This window comes from Notamacropus eugenii, chromosome 1 (assembly GCF_028372415.1).
Source record: "Notamacropus eugenii isolate mMacEug1 chromosome 1, mMacEug1.pri_v2, whole genome shotgun sequence".
NCBI lineage: Eukaryota > Metazoa > Chordata > Mammalia > Diprotodontia > Macropodidae > Notamacropus > Notamacropus eugenii.
This window is the reverse complement of record NC_092872.1, coordinates 667,351,357-667,360,400: the sequence shown is the minus strand read 5'-3', so window position 1 is coordinate 667,360,400 and position 9,044 is coordinate 667,351,357. Positions and strand designations below refer to the sequence as shown.

General features: G+C 46.1%; 1 non-coding gene across 1 annotated transcript; it reads left to right on the top strand.

Annotated features, from left to right (window-relative positions):
- The first annotated feature begins 7,193 nt into the window (after nucleotides 1-7,193).
- Nucleotides 7,194-7,286, top strand: TRNAI-UAU (transfer RNA isoleucine (anticodon UAU)). Its single transcript is given in 2 exon segments — nucleotides 7,194-7,231; nucleotides 7,251-7,286. It is a non-coding gene; the product is annotated as a tRNA-Ile (tRNA).
- The last annotated feature ends 1,758 nt before the right edge of the window (nucleotides 7,287-9,044 follow it).

Genomic DNA, 9,044 nt, shown 5'->3' with positions numbered 1-9,044 from the left:
GTGCTGTTTGTGTATGCGTACTTAGATGTTTGGGCAGCTAGGTGATGAAGTGGATAGAATGCTGGGCCTGAACTTCTAAGTTCAAATCTGACCTCAGACACTTACTAGCTGTGTGACCCTAGGCAAGTCACTTAACCTTGTTTGGCTCGGTTTACTTTTCCTTATCTGGAAGAAGGAAATAGTAAACCACTCCTTATCTGGAAGAAGAAAATGGTAAACTTTCTCCCTTTTCCCCTTTCTCTCACCTCCTGCTTTTTTCCTTTCCTTTTCTTAGATCAATCATGCTGCTTCAACACTTAATGTCTGCTGAATTTGAAATGTCAGATAATAGGTCAAAGATACAAAAAGTGAGGTTGCTAGTCCAGGAGGTTCTTGAATTCTATGCAGAGGACTTTAGACTCTGAGTAGCAGAGAGATGTGGCAATTAGTCAATATAAGAGTGACTTAATGAAAGTAGCTAACTTTCCTTTGTGAAGAAATCATGCAATGACCTTGACCCCAGTGACCCCTATAGTTTCAAATCTTTACTGTATAGTTATAGAGGGAAGATAGGAACTTAAGGGAATGATCATAGGTAATTAAGGGATTCAACCATGTTCTTCCACAGACTGATCTTGAGAGCCAAAAATCCTGGTTAGGTTTGGACAGGAAAATCATAATGTTGAACATAGACCAGCATTTCTGTTGCTCTAATGAATTTTCATTGATTGTTTCATCTCACATACTCTAACATTTTAAATGGAGATGACTCTCACATCTGTTTATCCAGGCTTAATCTCTTTCCTGCATGCCAGCCCTACATTTACTGTCTTTTGGACATCTCCATCTGAGAGGCCCGCTGGTATCTTGAAATGAAGATGTGTAAAAGGGAACTCATTACTCCTTCTACCTCATGATCTATCTCTCTTCCAAATATTCTGGTTTCTATTAAGAAACCATCCTTCCAATGACCCAGTTTTACAGTGTTGGAGTCATCCTTTCTCTATCTCTCCACTTCCCCAATTCAATCAGTTATCCAGTTTTGTCAATCCTACTTCTAGCAAAAAGGATATTCATCTTTTTTTATATTATAATCTCCTTTGGCCGTCTGCTAAATCCTATGCACCCCTGAAAATATTTTTCTTTTTTCAATGAACAGAAGTTGATTTTCTGTCCCTCCCCTCCCTGCTAATTGAGCAAAAAAAAAAAAAAATAAAGTCAATGTAACAAGGATGCATAGGTGAACAAATCCCCACATTGGCCACAGTCCTAAAATAAATACCCTGAGTCTGTCACCCCTCTGCCAGGGGATGGGTAGCTTGCTTAATCAGGACATTGCATCTGACTTAACTCTTTCAAAGTTACTTACTGTTTACAGTGTTATTGTAACTGTGTAGATTGTTTTCCTTGTTCTGCTAACTTCACTCACTCACTTCATTCATACAAGTCTTCCCAGGATTCATTAAAACTACCCTTTTCATCATTTCTTATGGCATGGTACCGTTCTACTATATTCTTCTATCATAATTTGTTCAGCCATTCCCCAACTGATGGACAACCTCTTAGCGTCTAGTTCTTTGCTATTATGTTAAGAGCTGCTATAAATATTTCCGTACGTATAGGACTTTTCCTTTTCCTTTGATGCCTTTAGGATATAGACCTAATGCTGATATTGCTAGGTCAAAGATGATGGACATTTTGTCTTTCTGGGCACAACTGCAAGTCACTTTCCAAAATGGTTGGACCAATTTATAGCTCCATAACAATAATATATGGTTTTTTTTTGTAATCTCTCCAATATTTGCCAATTTTCCTTTTTGCCAAACTGATAACTGAGGTATAATGTCAGAGTTGCTTTTATTTACATTTCTCTAACTATTAATGATTTGGAGTATTTCTGTGTTTTTTTATAATTTGGCTTTCTTCCTTTGAAAACTCTTCATATCCTTTAATTATCAATTGGGGAATACTTCTTATTCTTATAAATTTGAATTACTTATTTATATATCTTAGAAACATGAACTTTATCAGAGAATCTTGATGCAATTTTTCCAGTTACTTCTCCTTTAATTTTAGTTGCATTGTGCCAGGCCTAGAGGCCTGAGGGCTACCCGAGTCTTACCTTACCTATTGTAGGTCTTCGGCTGGCCAAACCGGATAAATGTATGAGAGAAGAGACTTTCCGGAGTCGAACAAGGGTTAGGCTTTATTCAGGGTCCTGGTTACATGTGCAGGGGGAACTCTTCCTTAGGAGAGAGAGAAATCTCCCAAGGAGGCAAAGATCTTACAGTAAGAGAATGAAAGCAGAAGTGGAAGTGGGGAGAGAGGGGAGAGGGAAGAAAGAAGAGAGGAGAGAGGGAAGAGGGGCCTTCTGTCCTGTAAGGGCCCCTCAGCGCTAAGAGCGCCTTCGGGCTTTCCTGACCCTACTTAAGCTTTCCTGCCGCATAGTTTGCACCTGAATACCATGCCTGTTAGATTACAATAGGTGCGCCCAGATCCGGGCCAGTCTCGAGGGCGGAGATGCTCTCTCCCATCACGTTCTCACGAGAGATAGCTCGGTCTCACACCTCAATTCCCTGCTGTTCCCTGGGGGGCCTCATGAGAACTCTAAGGTTTAGAAGCTCTCACCTTTACCCGCTCGAGACTGTCCACATGGAACTGAGCTTACACCCCCAACAGCATTGGTTTTGTTCTACAAAACTTTTAAAGTTTTACAGACTCATAATTTATCTTGTGATCCCCTCTATCCTTCATTTGACTATGAACTAATTCTTTTATCCATAGGTCAGAGAGCAATTAGCATATTTTAAAATGCATAAAATGAAACAGTAAGATTATAAAACAAACCGATAATAGCTAGCTGCAATTATCTATCTATCTGTCTATCTATCTATCTGTCTTTCCATCTATCTATCTAAACAGCTCTTGCATCTGTCCTTTTATACTCCCACCGCCACCACTCTAGCTCAGGCTTTCATCATTACTTGATAGACTATTGCAGTGACCTCTCCCGTATCTATTCTCTTCCTCTCCAATTCCAAGCCATGTTCTACAAAACTACCAAAATAATCATCTGTGAAGCTCTGATCTGCCCTCGTCACTCCTTCAGTCAAGATGTTTCAGTGGTTCCCTGTTGCCTCTAGAATAAAAAGCAAACTTTTCAGTTCATCATTTAAAAGCCTTCACAGTCTGGTTCCAGCCCATTTTTCAAACTTATTCCACATCATTCATTTTTACTCACTCTGTCTTCTAGTCAAACTCCCCTATCAGCTGTTCATAGAATTTAGCATTCCATCTCCTTTCACCTCCAATTCTAAGAATCCCTAGCTTTCTTCAAAGAAGAATCAGCCAGTCAATAAACGTTAAATGTTTACTCTGTGCAAAAGGCAAGGAATGGAATGAAATTAGTGAAGACTTCTCAGTGCTTAACAAAAGGCTTTTAGTAGATGGTTAGGCCTAAGTTTTGGTTTCCCAGAAATCATGTTGCTTTGGGGAATATGAAACTTAAACTCCTCCCTTTGAATTGCCACATCAACATAATGCCTATGGGTTATTCCACTGCTTCCTTCTCCCCTATTCACAGGGTAGACTGTCGAGTTTAGATTGTGAGCCTACCTCCCAGCCAGTGGGAGTAAAAGGCCAGCAGGGGGGTGGGATCTGAGTTAGGGCTGCATAATCTCTATTTTTGCCTTTTGTAATTGCTTCACTCTCCTGATTACTTATGAGAGAGGAGATGCCCTTTCTCGCTAGATTGTTATAAAATCTTGCTGCTTGGCTTCTTCCTTGAGAAGTCTCTGATTTTTATTTGTAATTTGCAGTCTCTGCCCTCGAGGAGCTCAAAAGACATAAAAGAAGCTAAAAAAGGGCTGGGGAGTGGGGGGTAGGAGGAAGTTACCTGGTATAGTCAAAAGGTAAAGTCCTGTAGTCAGGTGTGAAATAATGAGATGGCTGCCCTGGGCCACCCCTTTAAGTGGAGGACCTGGGAACAGCTCTCTTAGGGAACAGTTCACTCTTCCCAATAAGAGGAAAGGAGGGGCTCCAGGGGTAGCAGATACTGAGGAAGTGTGAGTTTCAGGGTCTATGTGATCTTGCAGGATGATGTTTCTGGAGACCATGGTAAAGTCCAGGAAAGCAATTGGGTGGGAAATGATAACAGCTCAGATGCCAGTTCCTAGGTGGGGATTTCTTGATTCCCATATTTGTTAGTGTTCAAATTGAATTGTATTTGCTTAATTCAATTGAACTGATATTTATTAAGCACCTTCTATGCTGTAGGTATTATGCTCAATGCTGGGGATGCAAACACAAAGACTCCTAGCCTCAAGGGGTTTACATTCTACTAGGGGAGGCATGAGGGAACTACTGATGCAAAGGCAGTCATAAGGCAGGGGTAGGGCTGGAAAATCATGTTTGGAGAACAGGTTAGTTGGACTGGAATGGAAAGTGAAGGGGGTGAGTAGGTAATATGAAAGAAAACAGGAAAATGCTTAAATAAATGCTTTCTGATTGTGCAGGGCTTTAAAACTAAATTTATACTTTGTCCTAGAAGCAAGAGGAAACCACTTAAGATTTTTGAGAAAGCAGATGATATAGTTAGAAATCTTTCAAAAGAATACTATTTTGGTAGATTATAGGGAATGAACTAGATGGGGAAAAGGCTCGAGATAGTGAGATCAATTTTAAGAACTATTGAAATAGTACATGATAGGTTATAAGGGCCTGGACTAGAAAAGAAGCAGTATGAAGGTAGAGAAGGAGATAGATAAAAATACATACATACATACATACATACATACATACATACTTTTGGAGGTAGGAGACTTAGCAACTGGTTGTATAAATATTGCATCCCCAGAAGAATATAAAGTCCTCAAGGGTAGAAGTATTTGTCCTTATCTTTATGTTCATTGGGGCACAAAACCTTGTCAGTAGTGGGGATTTAATGAATCTGATGCTTTGCAGAGTGGCCATAGGGGATCGAGTGTGGCCTTTGGAATCAGGAACACCTGAGTTCAAATTCTGCCTCAGACATGAAATAGTTGCCTTAAGGTGGTCAAGACACGAAAGCTTTCAGTGTTCAGAGGCAATTCTCTAAGACTATGCAGTACTGAGTGCTTTCCTGTCTGCACTGGTGGAAGAAGTTCCTACACAGGAAATTCTCTACACCAATGACATCACAGACTGACATCCTCAGTTCTGCCCATCCCTTCTGCCTGGCACTTACTGAATTGTCCTTAAAGCTATTCTGAGCCAATCCACTGAGTTTATGAATGGCACAGGGGAAGTCTAAACTGAGGCTTTGGCCCTAAGATCTATTAGCCCATGGTCACATGGATTTGGGACAGATTCAGAATTAGAATGAAGTCTCTTGCCTTATTCTCATTATATCCCACTGCCAATCCAGACTTGGGAATTATTAGGTGAATTTGATATCTGTATATGTACGGAAGTAACACAATCATTCAACATGTGTTTATTAAGGGCCTGCTCTATGCTAGATTTCATGGTTAAAAAGAATGGACCGCCTGCTTTTTTCAAAGCACTAAAGACTACTATAATCTGTGAACAGCTGTGTGTGTGGGGGGGAGGCGCTGCCTCTACCCATCTCGGTACTCTCCCCATTAAGTGTTTCTTTGAAAGCCTGAACCAGTGACTACTGGCATATGTCTCCAGAGAAGCTGGCACCTAAGGAATTGTTGACCAGCGTGCATCTTTTCCCTTTCTTTCACCTCTAGCTGGGTTAAGTGGCAGGGGAAGGGGAAGGCAGGAAGGCTGGACTGACCCAGCCCCAGACACCCCGCAGTCTCTTTTTCTTGGCCTCTCTCCTCCTCCGGTCCAGGGTGCTCTCTGGTGGCCACCCCTCTGGACCGCAGCTCCGTAGCAGCTGATTCTTCAGCAGGACAGTCGGCAGGAATTTATTTAAATGATTATTTATTTTGTTAAATATTTCCCAATTACATGTAGAAAATTTTTAACAAGCATTTAAAAAAATTTGAGTTTCAAATTCTTTCCCTCCTCACATATGTGGTCATGCAAGTCATTTCCATGTTAGTCATGTTGAAAAAGAAAATTCAAAACAGGATAAAACAGCCTGCCTCCAGAGTTCTTCGGTTCTCTCTGGAGGTGGACAGCATCCCTCCAACATCGCTTCAACGGGCCACTGCTCCTTAAGCGCTCACTACGGGCCTGCCGATTCAGAAACCTAAAGTCGGTGCCCTGTCCTCCAGGTCCAATAAATCCACTAGAATTTATATGGAGAAGGACCAAGCTGCTGTGGGACTTTTAACCCCACGCAGGGACTGGGGGCTAGAAGAGGCTCGCGGCGGGGACTCGCACTGCAATCCTCCGGGACATAACGGCATCTTACACCGAGCTGGTCAGACGTAACGCTCTCAAACACCCTAAACTCCCTCAAGGACTCAGCCTCCCAGGCTCTCCCGGGCCGGCTTTCGCAGGCTTTCCTCCGCCCTGGTATGCCCTGACTCTGCCTCCTCTTGTAGAGCTTTGTGGCACATACAAAGGTCCGGCCCTAGCCTAAGCTCCGCCCCTGCCAAACCCCGCCCCAATTTGCAGGAAACCACGCCCCATACCGACAAAGCCCCTCCCCTCCCTTCAGCTGGGTTTTGCACAGACCCCGCCCCAGTCTCCCTGAGCTCCACCCCACGTTTCCTTTGCACGAAGACCGGGTCCTCCGACTCCACCCCCTCCTGCTGAGCTTTCCTTTGTTACCGCCCGCCTGCCTTGGCTTGGGGTCTCCCCGGCCCAGCCCCTCCCCACACTCCCAGTCCCAGCTCCCGCAGCTTCTGTCCCCGAGTCCGGCTGGACCCGGGCGGGCAGAGAAAGGCCACGAGGGCAGAGGGCGGCGGGTAGGGGGGAAGGTCGGAGCCTCAGGCCTTGAGGGGGGGCCCGACTGAGAGACGCAGGCCCCAAACCCTAACCAGGGGTCTCCCCCTCCTCGCACTGCCCGTCCTCCGTAGGCAAGCACCGCCGCCATCCCGCGGCCGATAGAACACGGGGCCCCACGGCCGATCGCAGACCCTAGCGGGGCGTTCGATTGTACCTCCGGGCGCCGCGTGCACAGACACAGGCTCGGAGTCCGCCCTGGCACCGAGGGGCAGTCGGCGCATGCTCCGTGCAGGCCCCAGCTTCGCCCCTTCCCCATCACGAGGCCAGGACGAACCCTGATAGGGCGATCCCGAGGCTGCTCCGCCGGAGCTCCAGTGGCGCAATCGGTTAGCGCGCGGTACTTATACAGCAGTACGGGCAGAGCGATGCCGAGGTTGTGAGTTCGAGCCTCACCTGGAGCACGTCCTTTTTGGGCGCCGCTCTCATTTTTTGCCTTCCTCCCCGGGCCGGGAGCGCCCCTCATTTAAATAAATCTCCCCAGCCCCCTCTCAGCTGCTGCGGCGGGAGGGAAGCGATCGTCCCGGCAGAAGGAGGGCGGTGTCTGGCAGTCCCTGCGTCTGCCTTGGGAGCCTTAGGCTCTGCACCTCCGCGGAAGCTCGGCGGAAGAGCGCGGCCTGCCCAGGGCCAGGGCCCAGGGGATCCCGCAGCCGGGCCCGGCCGGGCCAGGGGGCTGTGGAGAACCCCGCGGCCTGCCCCGATTGTGGGTGTGAGCCCGCCCCAGGCATCCCGGGGGTCGTTCGCGTCATAGCCTGGGCCGTGGGCTGCTGGGTGCTTAGTGTAGATGGTGCTGGGGCGTCGGGGTGGATAATGGGGGGCATCGGTGCCATGGGGGCGTCGGGGAGGATAACGGGGGGCATCGGTGCCATGGGGGCGTCGGGGAGGATAAGGGGGAGCATCGGTGCCATGGGGGCGTCGGGGAGGATAACGGGGGGCATCGGTGCCATGGGGGCGTCGGGGAGGATAAGGGGGGCATCGGTGCCATGGGGGCGTCGGGGAGGATAACGGGGGGCATCGGTGCCATGGGGGCGTCGGGGAGGATAACGGGGAGCATCGGTGCCATGGGGGCGTCGGGGAGGATAACGGGGGGCATCGGTGCCGTGGGGGGTTGTCAGCGCAGACTGGTGGGGGCTGTCAGACGGGGTTAGCGTGGCTGGAGTCGTCTTAGTGGCTTCAGATGGAAGATCACTAAATGCAAATTAAATTGAAATGTACTAAATGATGGGAACGGGGACTCGCAGAGTTCAAGTCAAAGTGCCCCCACCCTCCCGGAGCGAAGGTACCCAAGTTCAATAACAGATCCTAAAGACGTCCGAAGGATGCCAGGCACAGCGCCCCGGGATTCCGAGGGGGAAAGGCTGGATGGAGGTTCAGACGAAACATCCAGCAAGTAGGTAAATTGAATAGAATTAATGTAAATTAGTGCTCTATTAATTAAATTATTAATATAAATTAAATTTATTAAATGGGAGGAGCTTCGGTCGGCTGCAGCCAAGGAGAGTACAATGAAGCGGAATTAGGAGAATGAATACGATAATGCCTAATAAATCCTTCAGAAAGATGCAAAGGGGCCAGATTGTGTGGAGAGGGGAGGATTAGGAAAGGTAGGATGGGGAGGAGGAAGCATCTCAGTTCCGTTCCCGGAGCGTTTTAAAAATTTAACGACTTTCAGGAGCAAGGCCATGTTCTAGGACAAATATACATACGTACACACATACACAATATATACACATGTATACAAAACATATATACACACATATAAAACGTATATATACCAAAACATGGATGCATATGTAAACACACACACATATATATACATTTATATAAAAACATGTATATGTGTGTGTGTATACATGTATATATAAAACCCAAGCTCTATAGGAATGGAATTTCATTTTGAGGAATGGGTAGGAATTTAACCTTAGAAGAGGAAGCTGGGTAGAGAATGTCATTATAGACATAGGGAAAAAGGGAGAACTAGGGCACTGAGAAGATGTAAGTTCAGTGTGAGCTTCTGTAGATAGAATAGTAGGGTTTGGTGGAACTGGTGAGTTTATGCAGGAGTACTTTATGATATATGGCTGAAATGCTAAGGAGAGCCTTGAATGTTTAGAAAAAATGATTTTAATTTTAGGCAGTAGGGAGTTACTGAAGATTTTTAA